Consider the following 18,728-nt stretch of genomic DNA (forward strand, 5'->3'; position numbering starts at 1 on the left):
TTTTCTTTATTGTTGTAAGTAACTCTCTTTCCTTTCCCATACGTCTAAGCACTTCAACGTTAGGTATATGTTGAGTCCATGATATTTTTAGTAGTCTACTGAAGATCCACATTTCAAAAATCTTGAGTCTGTTCATGGAATCCACTTTTAATGTCATCGCCTATTGCTTGGTTAAACATGTGCTCAGAGTACATAATAAACAGTATTGAAGACAAAACACAACCTTGTCGTACACCCTTTTCTATACACACCGGTTCTGATGTCGTTTGTCCATATCTAACCGTTGCTTCTTGGTTCCAATAAATATTTCTAATAAACTCGATGTCTTGTTTGTCTAATTCTTTTATCTGTAGTAATGTCAGAAGGATGGTATGATTAACTCGATCGAAGGCTTTCTTGTAGTCTATGAAACAAGTATAGACATCTTTCCTCACGTCTCGACATTTCTCGAAAAGTATTAATAAGCAGGTTGAGTGATGATTTAATACAAGATAAAGATTTTCTTTTTCGAAACTGATTAAACTTTTAAACACAATATACAGCTATAAGTAGAGAGATTTAAGATAAACTTTCCATAATTATACTGCATCAAGTTTAATTTGTCGCTTCCTAAAATAAGATTTGCCATATTCATACTCAATTATTCAATAATTAAATTATATTGCAAAAAAACATTTATCGTATCTCGCATTCTTTCATATCGCATAATTTATAATCTTTTAATAGCCAAAAATAGACCAGAAAAATGTTTTTGACTCCAGTGAATTATACTTGAACCTTGTCCGTTTATTTGGCACAACGCCAAACCATTGAAAACGGAATCTCTACCTGAATTTGATGGTTACATCACGATGAATTCAAAAATCAGGGAAACTATTCAAAGAGACTGCTTACTTGACTTATGAATTTATTTGAATATTCTTGAATTAAATGTATATGTAATTTAGGTCGATTTAAAATTCAGTTAGTAATTCTAGCAGCATTTATTCAACGTGGTAAGAAAGTAATTACTTTCCAAATGCAATAATAATTTCAAGAACATCTCTTGAAAAATTCCATTATGATTATGATTCATGTACAATTCTTCTGGCTGTTCATATACAACATGGTCATCAGGTTCAGCTCACCAAGGCGTCTATGACAGCAACAACTCCAGGGAAGTTTTTATCTCCGAATCCTCTTTCAATCTAGGGTTCTCAAAATGCTCAAAAAGTAGGTTATTCTACTAATTATTTGAAACATCACTGGATGCAATTCATCAAACTTATAATTATACTAGAACGATGTTTATTTTTGGTTGATTTATAATTTTTTCACAAGCTGTAGTTTTTTGAGCGTGTATAATTTCACTCTTGTACAATCAGATGAATAAACTACATTGAAGGATTTTTCAAAAACTTTATTAATAATTTCTAAGCTATTGTTGACTTATTTTATATCTTAACGTTTATTGATTGACTGGACCTAACTAAGACATCTAATTTTTTTTTTGAAAAATATTGTTTCCTGTACAACTAGCCGAATACGTGTAAAATAGTTGACTAAAGACTGGGCTAAAAAGTTGTTTTTTTTTCTGTTTTATATAATCCAAATAAATGGTTCATAATGGTAAAAATATTATGTTTTATCAAAATCCAATACAAGATACCACTTAGTCGAAATTTGTATCGATAACACATATAAAGGCTTTAAATTATTCTTTTGAAAATGTGCCAAATTTGTCATATAATTCTGCCAATAGATTCCGGCTCAGAAAATAAAAATGATCTGCGGAAATGGATCAGTTTAATGGGAAATTATTATTTTGTAAGGACATTAATATGATAACAAAAAATAAACATGTTTTTAGTCAGTAATAAATTATGATGAACAAAATTTTGGTAAAAACTGTAGCTAAATATATGCTACTCTACTATTTTAATAGTTTTATCATTATCACCAATTCCTATTTTCTATTTTTATCTATATCCTGTTTATTATGATAAGAATTGAAATATGGAAACTACCCGTTTTGAAATGCTTTGTTTACAACGTTGCCATATATCTATATAATTTCTCTAGCACTCACAATAATTTTATAACGTATCTGCAATTATATGGAATGTTTGAATGAATAATTTTTTGATCTGTAATGTCTTTAGTATTTATTATATATTTATTCACGTGTAGTATTAATATTAGTGGGATGGAGAGCAATAATGAAAATAGTATAAACTGCACACCAGAAGATGTTGAATCGGCAACAATAAGTACTAATACAACTATAGAAAATGTTATTTCTTTGAACTCGTTAAATGTTGCCAATTCAAGTACCAATAGTAAAGTAACTCAAATTAATAATGCTCATAGTTTCAATATTACTATTATAAAATAAAAATTGATAAATGTTTTGTCGAATTTTTTAAGTCTACGGACGTAGAACAAATTTTGTATGAAACTCATAGTAAACAACTTTTTTTCGCACGGTCAAGCCGTCCTACTCGTGAAAATATTATTACTTCACTCACTCACGCAATATTCACTTTCAAAACGGTTTATTCGGGGGCAATAGATGTAAAAACGTTTCATAATTACAGTGTAATTATTATTGTAAAATAATTTATAATAGTATTTCGGCATTTTCGAAAGATCGAATACATCTTGGAAATTTGTAAATGTTTGTGTTTGAATGTAGGAGAATGATTTTATGTTTAGTAAGTCTAGTGATTGTTTTTTATTCGTTCCCAAACTGTAGATTTGTAGATTGTAAATCTACAAATCTACAACAACTTGTAGTTTGTTTTTTAAATTTAAATCCTGTTATCCTATTAGAAAGAATCGCATTTCCCTCAACTTGGTCGCTGAAAAACAAAAAATCTGCATCAACTGTATACTTAGATACTCATAAGGATTCATGTTGCTATAATGAGATATTAAAAACTATAAATAATCCATGACTAATTCACATAATCATCTCAACATCAAGGAATTCTAAGAAACGTTTTGAAGTTCATCCATTTGTTTCGTGAAATTTATTTGTAATCAACATCGAGATTTGAATCTCAAGTTTTTCATTCATGACCTGTTTTTTACTCACATTCCCTGAATAAATATTTTTGATGAGTCAAATGTCTGTTATTATACCATTGATGATTTTATTTATTTTGAAAGCGCAAATAGTCTATAATATTTGAAACACGAAACATACACGAAGGGTATAAAAAGATATGCTCTTGACACGTTTATTACATTAAAAAACTTTTATTTGACGATAATATATTTGATTAAATATAGTTAAGTAATCCAAAACAGCCCTTATCACAACGGCGCATTATTATTTATCAATTACTTATTTATTATCATTATCATTAAGTTTATCATTACTATAAATTGTCTGTATTTCATATTTCTGTCAGTTTTATAGATTGTCAATTTTAACCCCATTAAGTTATCGTCTTCAATTATTTATTATTTAATTATTATTAATGTGACTATAATGAACCATAAATATATTTATCTAACATTATAATTATTATTGTATAAGCTAAGAACTAATATATAAAGGAGCCTGTAAAACTAATACTTTGATCATTTAATTTGATATTCGTCTAGTCCGCTAACTTTAAATTATTAATCCCTCAGTTTGCTAAATGAATTGTTTTCTAAAAAGAAAGTTGGTGGATTGAGTTATTTAATTATATCATTTTCCACATACAGAAAATGTCAATATTATAATATTGGTGTCATTTATACATTTCTATATTCGAGGAGTGATTAAAAAAGATGCTTTTAGCTCTTTCATGAGACAGTACAGTAATAATTATAGTGAGTTAGGAGAGTGTGGATAGACAAGACTTTTGACGAGAGAAAAAGTGCATTATATTGATGGGATACATTTACCCATATCGTTATGATCATTTAAAATGCGTATTCACTTGGGATATCAACAAAAAGGATGCAAGTATAATTAAAAAATAACGTTAACTCATAAACTTATCAGTAAGTCAGTATTTTTCTTACCATTACTTATTATAATTAAATAACTAAATTTACCAACATGCTTTTTAAAAACAGGCTTTTTCATAAAGATGATACCTTAATCGAGTTGAAGTTGACAATCTACAAACCTGACAGAAATATGAAATACACACAATTTATAGTGATGATAAACTTAATTGATGAATTTAGAGTTTATAGTAATAAATAAGTAATTGATAATGAAGTGCCGCTGTGATAAGGGATGTTTTGGATCAGTTTTTGTTACATTCATCTTATTGCGTGGTTTCCTTTGGCGTGGACCGCCCCCGCTACCCGTACTACCGTCGAATCAGTACGTGTGCGCCGTTTAAAGTCACCGCACGCTTTTGTTTCGTTGCTTATTATTGTAAGCATAAAATAAATATTATTACAGTTTTACAAGCGGAAGTAATGAAGAAAAAGCACAAAATTGTTCGTGGAAAATATGACCTAACCCAAAATATCTTGTGTACGAAGAAACTTTAGATAATAAATCTATGGTGCCCCCTAAACTAATACGACATTTAACCATCAAACACTCATCAGTAGCCCAAAAAGACAAAACGTATTTTCAACGTTGGAAGGATCAATCGAAGAAGCAGGTAAATCTCATGAGTTCGTCTTTCGAAACATCATACAAAGCACAAAGAACAAGCTACGTGATGGCTAACACGTTAATTTAAGCAAAAAAGCGAAACTCTCTTACTGAAACTGTAGTTTTACCTGTCTGCAAAGAGATTGTCAAGATAATGTTAAGCCAAGAAGCGGTTAAAGAAAATGAAAAAAATACCTGCATCGGCAGAAACTATTTCACGTCGAATTAATGACATATCTAACGATATTAAATCAACGTTTATTGAAAAATTGAGAGTATTTGGAGATCAGTGGTTACGCGCATCTCAGCTCAATTGTTAGATACATTGAAGGATGTGAATTAAAAGAAAACTTTTTATTTTGTTTGCCACTGTCCAACCATATAACTGGTGAAGAAATATTTGAAATAAACGAATATTTTAATGAAAATAATTTGGATTGGAGTAACTGTATAAGTGTTTGCTCAAACGGGGCAGCAGATATAACAGAAGAGGTTAAAGGCTCTATGACTAAGGTTGCTGAAAAAAATCCTGATATTGAAAAACAGCATTGTGTTTTCCACAGGAAAGCTCTTATGACGAAGTCTTTGCCAGAGAAACTATTATACGTTCTTCAAGAAATTATCAAAATCGTAATTTTACATCAAGTCGCCACCGCTGAAATCCCTTTCAGTCTTTTTACTGCAGTATGTCAATAAATGGGGGCAGATCATCAGTCACTTTGTTTCATACAGAAACACGATGGATTTCTCGCGGGAAAGTACTTATGAGTTAAAAAATGAGACTGAGTAGAAGTATGGTTTGCAAAATTTGCATATCTATATATTTGCTCACTTAAACGAACTTAATAAAAAAATGCAAGGCAGAAATTCCAATATTTTAACATCGTTGGATAAAATTGAAAGCTTTCGCGCTAAATTGAAACTATGGATCAGTCTCGCTACCAATTGTAATAATGAAATGTTCCCGAATGTTATGGCAGCTGATCCGGGAAAAATAATTCAGTCTTTGATAGTCCAACACTTAAAACTTCTTACAGAGAAAATAAATTTCTATTTCCCCAAGATTGATCTGCAACCTATGGACCCCGAGGGCATTCTTTTTGGACACTTACCAATAAATGAGCGAGAAGAACTGAAAAATTAATATCCTCTGCTTTCTAAGCATGCTTTTGCAATACTTTTGCCATTTGCAACGACCTATTTATGAGAATTAGGATCGTCGACTCTTGCCACAATAAAAACCAAAAATAGAGAACACCTCAGAACGATCGACGAATAGATTAGAGCAGCTTTGTCAACTATTACTCCAAATTAAACAGACTCATGTTTCGAATTGAATACCTTTTTTATAATTCAAACTTTACGTTTGTTGATTAATAATAAATATTGTTTCGATGATTAATTAATAAATTTCGATTAATTTTTCTTATAAAGTTTTTTTGTTTGTGGTACACCTTTAAAAATTTACTCTTTCCTAGTTGTACCTAGGCCACTTTGAAATGAATCAGTCATGGAGCGGTAAAAATCTTTCTCAATTAATTATAAAGCTTGTCACTATTACTACCAAGGTCACTAATAAAATTATGATGTTTTTAATCTATTTAATAAACATTTCCTTGGGAATTCGATAGGCTGAAGCAATCTTTGAAATAGTTCTGTTGTGGGGTTTCCTAATGTAGCTATTTATAGGTTCAAAACATTGTAAGTGCTAGTCAAATGAAAAAGCTAGAAATACTATAACACCCAATGGTTTTTCTGGGAAACAGCGGATCAATATTTTATTTATTTATTTATTATGGATTTATATTGAAGATACTGGCAGTTTGACCGTTGCCAACGTCGCCGAATTAGGCTGAAGAGAGTCGGGGGATAATACAGTGCTATTAAAATTACGAACAAAACAAAAAATCGAGTATCCAGACACATCGGTGGCGCTATTCAGCATCTCCATCACATTATCTAGGCCACGTTAAAATCAACACTGTTGTTTTTGAATCTAGAGATGCGCCTTACTAAATTTTATTATTTAACAACGTACCGTAATTGAAAATAAGATATTTTACGAGATTTATCTCATACTAATGTAAAAACAAACAAGTTCTATAACCGCGTAAGTCAAAAATGAAACTTTTCAGGAAAGCAAAAACACTGTATGGGTTTAAAAATCGCCATCATAATACACATATTCTTTTTTTGAAAATATATGAACCATGTTGTCTAGAGGTGCGTCTTCCGATTCCCGTATCTACTGCATTATTCCAACTCCTGTTAATGGCTGCATTGTTGCCAGTTCGCTATCACTAGCTTCTGTAAGTCCTTATTTGCATCTAGCCATTTTCTACGTGGACGCCCTCTTCTTCTTTTTGTGCCTTCTTCACTTGCTAAGCTCTCACCATAGGTTGTACAACTATTCTGTGGATTCTTAACTTCGCTACCTTCGAATTATCTTTGGACCTAAATAGGTTTCCTAGAGCTCCAGCTGTTTCATTGTCTCTTGCCAAACTTTTGTCGAATTCTTCAATTTCGTATTATTCACTTGCTACCGTATCTTCCAGGTATTCAAACTCTTGTATTGAACCGGAACTCCTTATTTTGATCTGTTGTGATTTTTAAATGGTTTAATTTTCTAGAATTGTAAACTGTAGTATTTGTATGGGATATCACGTTATTTTCATTTGAAAACTGACGCTTCTGAAAGGAAACTGCTCCATCTATGGCTCGTGAACTCAACTATCGAAATTATAGACCCAACTAACTATAGATTTATCAAAATAATCTAGAATGATTTCTCAACATCATATCCATATTGATTTGGATCTCATATCTCTACATAAATTTTTGATAAATAACTAAGACCTTGGTATAAAAAATTCCCTCAACGATAAGAAACGTTCTGGTCGGTCTACTGAAATTGATGATGACCAAATCATAGTCATAATTGAAGAGGATCGTCATACATCTATTCGAGATGTATTGCTCACAACAATTGAAAAACTGAAAGCATCAGTTCTGATGTTTGCTGTACACAATTAATGAAATTGGATGAAGCAATGTTATGGTATAGTGTTCCACCATGATAATACAAGGCCTCACACATCTTCGGCAACTCGTAGGAAGCTATTGAAGCTTGGCTGGGAAGTGATTGCACATCCCTCATACAGCCCTGATCTTACACTAGCTGATTACTATTTATTTCGAAGTTTGCAGAGTTCTTTGATTGGTTAAACTGTCACAATTAACGATGACCTTCAATCGCACCTGGGACAGCTGTTTGCTGATAAGGACTGGAAATTTTATGAGCGCAGAATCATGAAGCTGAAAGAAAGATGGCAAAAGGTCATTGAAAAAAATGTAAAGTATATAATTGATTGAAAACTATTATTTAAAAAAAAGTTATTTAGATTGAGATTATCGGATAAATGTATAATTTCGGAATAGAGTTCGATCTTTTTAAAGAAGCTTCATAGCAGACCGAAAGATATCAGTGCCGTGACTTCTTGTGTGATTCTAGTGAAGAATTAATATTTTACTTGGTGATATTCTGATAATTCCGATTTGTTATATATGAGTCAAACCCATCTCTAGTTTTGGGCGAATATTAAGCTACTGGAAATTGGTCTGTTGGAGAGTGAGAATTTAGAATAAAATCGTGCGCGCTTATTGAACCCCAAAGCAGCTGTTTGTTTTTGTTTAAGGTTCACAAACGCCTGTCAATTTCTTTTTAAGGATGACATAAACAGTTATTTATGAACGGAATGTTATGTGGGCAATAATCTGAGATTATGTCGACGCAATTTCAGAAAATAAAATAGATATACGGATTTATAAATGTAATCTGAAAATATTCTCTTTTTTATTCATGTCCTATTTTTTTCACTACCAGCCTAAAACGTTTCCACAAGTATCCCAATACTTGGGGTAGAATATTTCATTTTGAAATATCAATCGATTATATTTTTCTTGTGTAATTTGGATAAGTGTTTTGAAGCGACTAGATTGAAAAATTACAAAACATTCTAAATGTTTTCAAAAATTTTATCTGTACAGAACAAAATAAAAAAGTTTGGACTGGCTAAAAGCCCTGTGTATTCAAGATTACATAGGATTTTTTTAATAACTACCTATTTGCTAATAAAGACTACCTGAAAATTTTGTCTCATTTTGCATTTAGAATGTAGGTGGTCCAAGTTGTCTATTCCTAACAGTTTAGATAAGCTGCAGCTTGCAAAGTTCAGTGTGCAGTCTATTGTGAATTTTAGTTCTAGTAGAAAACGTGGAAGAGCCGTGTAAACGCCAAAAAATTTTTTCCTTCGGCAGTTAACGAAAGAACCTTTATATTAAATTGTATTTAATCATTTAGAAACAAAAATTTATGTAAAAATATTAACTTCACAGTAGAATTAGTTAGTAGTACGCTTGGTGTTGGGAAATCTACGATATACAAAGTTTCAAACAACACGCAAAGCTTTAGGAAAACCAAAATTTCAAATAGAAAAGCATTTGTGAAAAAAGCTTCGAAGGAACATGAGTCGAAGCACTATAAAAAAAGTAGGTTTTCGCTGGAAAAATCATGCCAGAAATCGATATTGTAATGTGGAGAAAAAATTATCTAAGAATTATAAAAGAAATAAGAAGCCAAATAACAAATATATTATTTAGATTAAATTTTGGCAAGATGAAATTGTTACAAGCTAGAGACAGGCTTTTTTTTAACAAATAATAGATCTTCCACAACCAAGTGGAAGAAGATTTACAAAATTATTCAAAAACATGAAATTGATGAAGACGTAGTAGTTGTATATATGTAGGTATGTAGATATCGGTGTATCATATACACTACGAACCAAAGGATTTATTGTGTCCCCCTTTCTGGGGAACACAGTGTTCACAACTGATCTGTTAATCCCAATCCTTTTAGAAAGTCCAGAATGTCGGATGTCTGTAGCTGCCACAGATCTTCGTCTTCTATTTCATACGCTCCCAAGAGTACTGCTCTGGAGTTCCGTTTTAGTAATTCGTACTTAAAGAGAAAGTGGACAGAGGTAGCATCTTTAGATGTCTATCGAAGCAACAGTGATCTAAAAGACTCCTGTTGGTATTCGTAGATTGTTCTTACTTAGGATGATACATTCAGCAGATCTTCTCTGGTTATATTTACCCAGGAAAGTCTTTGACAGTCTTAGCTCCTATAGGTTGTCCCGATAATAGGTTTTGCTCCTATCTACCTTCTTTTCCAAAGCTTTTTCAATTGCTTATCAGCTATTTCATTTCCCTCCCAATCCGGGTACATTGTAGTTAACTTTATTTTTCTTGCCTACCTCGTTTAACTTTTCTATGCAATTCCAAATTATGTTATGATATTGGTGCTTGAGTTTCAAGAAAAAATCCTGGGAAAAAACCATAAATCATACTATTAAAAAAGAAGAGAAAATGTGAAAGTTGGACAATGTTACTGATGGAATGATCTATCTACTGTTTCTATCTGCTGTTTATAGAATATACTCGAGATATAACTTGAAAAAATATTTCAAATTCGAGGGATACGCTTATAAACTACGAATGCTTTATTATTTGAATATGCTCTTATTAATAAAAATTAACTATAGTGATGTAATAATTAAAGACAGAACTCCACGATTTGTTACATGCCTGTTCCAACATCTCTGCTCAACTCTGGAGTATCCTAATATATCCAGATTAGGAAGAGATTTAAAACCAATCCTTCGATCAACGTTATGCATAAACGGTTATCTTAAGCTAGGTTAAAATTAAAACTAAATTAAAATTAACATCAAACTAAAAGTTTTATATTATAAATATTCTGTATGGATCCTTTTTGTCATACAAATGTGGAAAGCTCCTGATACTGTCTATCAGTGTTTCATCGTGTAAAGGACATTTCTGACTTTTAGAAATTGGATTAGGATGTTGTAGATAAAACATTACCACCAATACAGACTGACCTGACGTATTCTGTGCTCATAACGTCACAAAATTAAGGAGTTAAACTAAAAAGAAAAAAGTTGTCGAAGTCGTTAATTTTGATTCAAATTCACTGTTAACCAAATCCATGAACTACAGTAGCATTTCAGTGTCTTTCAGCTACTGATTTAATAATATTGAGGAAATAATTTAAGACCTTATTGAGTTTCAGCTTGGTAACTATGATTTGTTGTTAAGAAAAGTTACAGTATACAAATCTAATAACAGGATTTGAGGTTATGTCTAAACTACATATTATTTAATTTCAGAAACTAAAACAGGGAAATGTCATTCGTTTTATTTTTTTGAAAAGCTGCTCTGTTTAGCGTAAAATGTGGTGGTTTAAAATTATATTTTACAGGTTTCTAACTGGTTAATATTATAAATGCCACAACCCACATTTAAACTACTATTCCTGTTCAATATGAATGGATTGATTTATTTGCTAGATATATTTTATAACGATTCAATTAAACAGAAACACAATAATATCAAAGTGATTTACAGGTAGTTAAAAGTAATCAAAACAAATATTGAACGTTTCCCATTTCTTTATTTAGAGAGATTATCAAAAACAAACTATCAGATTTACAACGTGCGTTACTCATCGTGATGTCGATTTTTGGATACTGAGTCATCGGTCAAATATGAGAAAGTTTTTACGTTTAGATTTTGTTTAAATTGTCTGGATGGCTGGTGCTTAATTGACGTAATTCATTCATTACTTCAAACATGGTACTGTAGATTCAACATAACGCTCTGGTTTTATAGGTTATGTTGTTTTAATATTCCTTACCAAAAAATCATACTCGTTATAATTATGAAGCTAAATGAAAATTCTTTTTACTAATATACCCGGTGGCTTTAAGTATCGCTGTGTGCTGTAAAATTTCGTCATGAAGTTTTCTTTAATTTCCACAAGAATGTTTAAAAAATATTTTCGATAGCTGAAACAATATTGTGTGTCTCGTTGAGCATCCACCTAGATAAATCCACGGATGGATGCGTAGCAGGACCCCCTGTCATTCTGACAGTTCCTCATCTTGTTTCCCCTACTAGTTTCACGCGTAGCTTCCTTCCTATCCCCCTAGTTCTACTTGTCCTCGATGTATAACTCATCGCTGAAGTATGGAGTTATCGTGTTGGAAAAGGGGTCCAATTATGAGTTGACTCGAGTTTTTTGTTTTTGTATTTTTTACTAACCTAACTTAACCTATTGATTCAATTGTCTCTCGTGTTGCTTGTAGTCCTCTTAGGTGTACTTCGTGAGCTCCCTTAGTTCCCAGCTTTACGTTCGACTTTGCGTTGGCTAGGGCCTGAAAGTTGATGATGACGATGCGTGCAATTATGCCAATACTTTCAAATGAAACTTTAAGGAATAAAATCCGATGGATATTGGTATACTAATCTAGATTTACATTGATTCAACTTAGCAATAGAATACATAGTGAGGAAAATTCATAATTTAAGGTCAAGTGGTGGACAGAATTATGGTTTTACCAGTTGCAAAAGATCATCAAACTATACATATATCATTGATTGGTGTTTATATTAATCAAAAATTACAAACTAAAGATTATTATTGTCTTCCTGCAATTGTTAGCAGTGAACCAAATGCAGTTTTTATCATTTCAGGAAAAGAAAATAACTGATAAGACGATTTTTTTGTCATGTTCAAATAATAAACATATAACATTGCATAATAAGAGAAATATTATTGTTAATGTTTACAATGTAATTACAAGGATATTATCAAAATACAAAATAAATATTATGCTACACTTATTTTATATAAAAGAATCTATTTGCTCGATCCAAACTGGGTTTTTCAGAAGCTATTTTGTTTTAAATTGGATCGAAATTTCCAAAAATGGTATTGCAGGAGATCAAAACCGCTTAAATCTCGAACAATTGGCACCGCGGGCGTACTCCTTACATCAAAATTTATACCTTCAAAGCCCCAATTTAATTACCAGTATTTAGGAAAACTTCGTTATCTTTTGCGGCCACTTCTATCTTGAAGCTTCGCCGTATTCTAATTCAATTTTGGAGTTCTGAGAAACACTTCGTCCATACACGGGCTAACTCACCAAAATTATGCCAACGGGGGTAATTTTATTTAAAATAAACTACAGAGGGCGTCTGATAAGTAAGTCGGCCTCAATATAAACATGTCTTAACTAGTTAAGACTAGTTTCTAATTCTAAGAAAAGTACAATTGTTTGATAAACTTTTGTTTTATTCAGAAGAATAAATGTTAAATAAATGATAAATGTTTTGCTCTTGGCATCTTCTTCAAACTACTATAGGTAGTAGCAGTTTCCTGCGAACACGCCACATCGGCAAACTAATATTTAAGTCTTCAACCTAACCTACAAAATCTCTATATATGACAGGTACGCTTGCGCACAAGTTGCCATTGATAGAGTGCTTAAAAGTTATTTCGGCTTAAGGGCTCTTTTTTTTAATCGATGGTTAGTTGCTCATATTTCTCAGAAATGAAGACAAAAGTTTATCGGCTTTAATGCATAACAAAATTCCTGGTGTTAACCGTATATTTATCATTTTTGATTTGCATACGATGTCTAAATACAAAGGATGTCATGAAGATGGTTGTTTTTTGTGTTTTTTTAGTAAATATACCCATAATTTCAGATTAGAAATACCAACTATGGCGAATGCGACAATTTTCTTCTGATAGATCTATTCGTAAAGTTGTCTCTATTAAAAGTAGAAGCAAATAAAGTATTAGGGAATTATGACGTCTTTTAAGTATAGGTGTACACTCACCAAACCTAAACTAACCTAACCACCACTCTCCCTATCTCCATTATTACCGCAATTCCCTAATATTTAATTCGGGGCATATTTTAGGATCGCCGTTTTGGTTAGTTTCATTATCTGCTTAAATTTACACATGTGAAAGTTTTTTTCGGAACGTCTCTTTATGGCATGTACACCGATCTAAAAATCTAAGTATCTCATAAACCATAAATATTATCGAGCTAAACAAAGAGTATCTGAGCCATGAGCCACCCCTGGACTTCAGATAGCGGCGTAGAATTATTTAGTTCATCCAACACAGTTCATGGACGTAAGTAATCATCCATATTTTGTACATTTACATTTTTCGAATTGTAAATAAACAAATGTCGAGGATAATCTTACTCGTGAGCATGCGACGTGCTAAAGCATTGTTCCCTCAAGTCCACCGATGGATTTACCAGCAGGCTGAGTAGGCTGCAGCTGTAGCTGTAGTATGGAGAAAACGATTTCTACATAAATAGAAGCCAAGAAAAGCTAAATGCTTCATCTCTTCGTGATTTGAATATTTGTGAACTGAGGTATCGAATTTTGAAGGTCAGTAGAGGCGGCTAAAGATGATTAGCCAACAGTCAGCGGATCTGTAAATCCGCCACTGCTTAAGTCAACTCCACAGTAGTGGAATGTTTGGCACTGTGCTTTATCAATAGTTAACAAAAACTAATTTCACCGGGAACTGCGTTTAAAAGTGAAGAGCAATCCTTTTTCTCTAACAATCATTATACTGACTTTGATGACGTTATTTAGTAGCTGCTTGATGCAGTCTCAGCGAGTTCAGATTTCGTAATAAAATAACTGTGAACCAATTTTAAATTTAATATAGTGTAATGGCATTCCTGGAACATTTAATTCATCACAAAATAAATTAATAAAATTGACGTTTTCTAGCTCATTAGTCATTGTATCAATTGACATGTAAATTTTCCCTTCCGTTTTTTCCGTGGCTCTTATAGAAACAGATCAGAATGAAAATTTTTTCCGTGTCTATAAATCGTCTAAATTTTAAAACTAACCTAACCTAACCTAACTTAATCATAAAATTTTTGTATAATTCGTTCCAAATGAATGAAAAAAATATATTGGGATTAGAAATGGCATAGAGATTTCATTTGTAGGTGGATGGTATTTATCCGTGGACAGTATTCATGCGTGAGTTAAAGCTTATTCACGGCTGAAATTAAAGAAACGGATAAAGCTTTATTCGGCTCATTTCTTAAAAATGTCCGTGTCTCTATGGTTGAAATTAGAGTCACGGATTTTCCGTGGAGGGTGCCAATAGACAATTCGTATTAAAAAACTCTATAAGCCCCCTCTTAGACATTACTCTTCAAAGGTATTGAGACCAAAATTTTTTTTCTAAAATTTCAGTAAAGTAACTAGAAATTCTGTAATTTTCGTGCACTAACAACTAACTATTGGGTATTTTTTCAATAGTTCTGTTACATTATACTGGGGTGAAATTATCAATCCTTACTTTAATTGATATCTTAAAAAAAAAGTTAAGAACAACTATTATAAAATCGTTAATTCTGTAATAGCTACGAAGTATCAATATTAATGTTGAAAACTTAACCTTGAAGTATTTAGAGGGTTGCGTGAGGGTTTATTAGCGCTTTTCACATTAAAGTATCTTTCTAACAATGAATATAAAGTGGTTGGTAAATATTTAGTTAACTATATATGGTTAACTACGTACAGATAAGCATCGTTGCCGATGAAAACGAAAGTTGAACATAAATTTATTTGTAACTGGGAAATGTCTAGATAAATAATTCAATCAGGGTAAAATATGTTACGTCAGTGTAATAAAATAGAATTTTTTTTTAGATTCTTATTTCATAGACCTTTTTATACGTACTTGTTGCTGGATTGTCTTGATTTCGAGTCTCTTCGGAATGAAAATTAGGTTTTATAACAAGTAAAAAGTTTTTCGACGTTTCGACCTATTTCGTTCTTTTTCAATTCCCATTCTCGCGAATATATAATCGCAAAGTTTTCCCTTTTTCTGCAGTAGCTTTTCTTTTATCGATTACCGCAGGAGGTATTGCGAAGAACCGTAATATAATTCGTTATTAAGTTTTGAAGAAAACAGAAAGTTTTTTTCGAAATTATCAATGTTTAAATAACTACTATATTTTCAAGAACCATGCAACATTTTCAACGCTTTTGTTATATACAATTCACTGATTTCGATGACCTAACAGTTATTTTTTTGTCTAATTAAGTACATTCGAATTTAATAAAGATAATCAGATATTTAGATCGAATTATTGCATTTTAATCGGTCTTTGACCAGAATTAAATGTAATCGCTTAAAGTAGGGCGAAATCGAGGCCAAAAAGTCAGTTACAAACGTACAGGTGAAATAATAAAAGTATGTTGAACAAATCTTACAAAATCATTTAATCTACGTGAATGGTCCCAGAAGTACCTGGGCCACAAGGAAAACACAAAAATATATTTATTTTCCAACGTAATCCCCTTTTAGCCCATCGATGTTCAATAATTTCGATACCATTTTTATAATAAGATCCTTAACTGCCATCACCTCTTCTGGTTGGAACATCTTTGACCACCAAGCCATTTTCTCAAGTCTGGGAACAGAAAATGATCCGAGGGGGATAAATCTGACGAATAGGGTGCATGAGGTAGCAATTCAAACTTTTATTCATTAATTTCGGCCATTGCTATAACGAATGAGAGAGCTGGTGCATTGTCTTGTTGAAACAACACTTTTCTCTTAGCCAAATGCGGCCATTTTTGCTTTGTTTCTTCTCTCGAACGTTGATAGTTTTTTCTTTTTCAAGATAGTGAATAAAAATTAAAAAATTGCGCAGGCTTTATTTGTGAGAAACATTGCCAAACACTTCGCGATGCTTTTTTTGTTCCATTGCAGCACCCATCTTGCGCACAGCTTTCTCGTATCCAAATTTCCAGTTAATATGCGATGTATCCCACTTTTTGAAATGCTTACTATGTCGGCTAGCTCGCGCACTTTCTGTCGACGATCATCCAGTACCGCTTTGTGGATTTTCTTGAATATTTCTGGAATCATTTGGTCGACCACTGCGATGCAGGTCTTTGCAGATCGTACGGCCTCGTTTAAACACTTCAACCCAATATTTTACTGCTGGTAACGAAGGAGCACTTTCACCCAGAGTAGAATCTAGTTTAGCTTTTATATTTGTTGAGCTAAAGCATTCCAAATAAAAGTATTGCATAACGATGAGCAATTTTTTTCATGTTCAAATTCACTGAAAACGTTTACTATCGATGGTTGCCAAACAAATACTAAACAACGTGGTGTCTTCAAACTTGAACTTCTGAAACCATCCTCGTAGTGTGACCATGAATATATTCAAAACCTTTACTACCAGTTTGATGTAACATCCAATATAAGAAAAATTTTGTCCACAATTTTATAAAGAGTGGATTGAAAATTGTACAGACATTATTTGAATACTTTTTTTTCACTTTGATTGATTTCGAGTAAGTAACGAAGTATTCGTTGTTTGGAAATTCAAAATTATCTATTTCAATAGCATGACTCTTGACTACCAGTTTACGCAATATGATTCAAAAATACTTTTTCTTTACAATTTTTTTTAGAAATCGATCACGCAATTCCCAATATGACAGTTTTATATATTGATTTTAAACTTGGAGGAAGATCTAAAATAAAGTCTTAATATTTTAGAATTCAATTAGTGAAGATTACTAATTAAATTATTAACAACGAATTCAAAAAAATGGAAAAGAAAGAACTACTGGTAGTAAATTAAGGAAAAAAACAAGCTACCTTTCATAATCTGTACATAACAGTTGGGCTAGATTGTTGGACACAAAAATTATCAAAAACCTATTCCACTTTGCACATTGTTGGTGTTTACACATCATGGTTTTTATGTTTTATGAAAAGTAACATGCAAAGCCTCAATTTGTGTAGTCAAATATGTTGTTTTAAAGTTTAATAAAAATCACAACCATCTCTTGAAGTTTAAATAAAATGTAGTACGTTCTGGTCAGTCATTTGTGTCCAAGAATCATATAAACATTAACAACACCCAATGGCGAATTTACAGATATTCTATATCTTGGTTCACAATTATTAAAATTACATTTTTTATGAAAAAAAATGCAACTTTATAATTCTAAAATTAAGTTGAACAATTTGTTGCTGCTGTACACAGATCAATACGTGCGCCATATCAAAGTTTGGATAAATGTATTCTAAATTCTGTTCATGCAGAAACAAAGATAGACTGGATGGAAGATAATTCTTTCGCGTGAAAGGTAGCTTTGAAAATATACGTATATGATATATCTATTTCTAAATCATTAGGGTACTTCTTTTACAGAAAACCAGGAAATTTTGTGAAAAATTTCTCGCTAAATCCGTTATAGGCCTTTTGCCGGATATTTATGAAACGAGAAACGTGTTAAATCTGAAGTAAACGCAGCCGTTCCAATATCTTCATCAGGTGTTTAGTCGAATCTACTTTTTTTGCTTATTCCCTCTTGTACTTCTATGGAAAACTTACGGATTGATTCATGAAAATCAGCAACGTTGATAACATCTTACAAAAACATGTTTTTCTTGTAAACAAAATTTGCCGCCTCTCGAATTCTGCCGCCATAGGCTACAGCCTATTCAGCCTACTGCTAAATCCACCACTGACAGCACCTGTAGTTAAAAGTGACCCTCGCGCCGAAATACCCCAAACAACACATCATAATATTAAACGAAAAACTATCCGTAATTGTTATGAAAAAATAATCACCAAAGAATAAGAGAAAGATATAGTAAGATCAAAGAAGTAAGGATCATATTTAATGATGACAAAGAAGCAATGAAGATAATCAGGAACTGACTAGGAATCGACAAAAAGAAAGAATAACTAAAATATCAGAAAAGAATAAAAACAGAGGAATCAGAATATATAAAATAAGTTTATGATAGCGAGACTAATGTAAACAGTTACTTTATAATGTAGAGAAATATATTATTTTGATATAACTCACCATCATCTGCATATGTCTCAGATCCATATCCGTCTTGTAAACCATTCGCCCAAGTCCCTTCGTACTTAGCCGTCGACGTATTCGATTGTCTAACACCGTACCGCCCCTTGAAACCCTGCGTCCATTCTCCCCTATATATCCATCGTCCTCTCGTCTCAACTCCCAAACCGTGTCTTTTACCATTTTGCCACTGTCCTTCGAAACAACTCCCACTGCAACAGGACAAATAACAATTATTAACACTATATAAATACAAATTGCAGTAACTTTATTAGTTACATCGTATAATTATACTGTTTAGAGTTGCTAT

At 32.1% G+C, this 18,728-nt stretch overlaps 1 protein-coding gene across 1 annotated transcript in view; it reads right to left on the bottom strand.

Moving 5' to 3' along the window:
* LOC130450192 (junctophilin-1) overlaps positions 1-18,728 on the bottom strand; it is a 62,477-nt gene that overhangs the window by 42,706 nt on the left and 1,043 nt on the right. The window contains exon 2 of the mRNA XM_056788433.1: positions 18,419-18,630. The gene's annotated coding sequence lies outside the window, so the exon portion shown is untranslated. The remainder of the gene's footprint in view (positions 1-18,418; positions 18,631-18,728) is intronic.

The sequence above is a fragment of the Diorhabda sublineata genome, chromosome 11 (genome assembly GCF_026230105.1).
Source record: "Diorhabda sublineata isolate icDioSubl1.1 chromosome 11, icDioSubl1.1, whole genome shotgun sequence".
Taxonomy (NCBI): Eukaryota; Metazoa; Arthropoda; class Insecta; order Coleoptera; family Chrysomelidae; genus Diorhabda; species Diorhabda sublineata.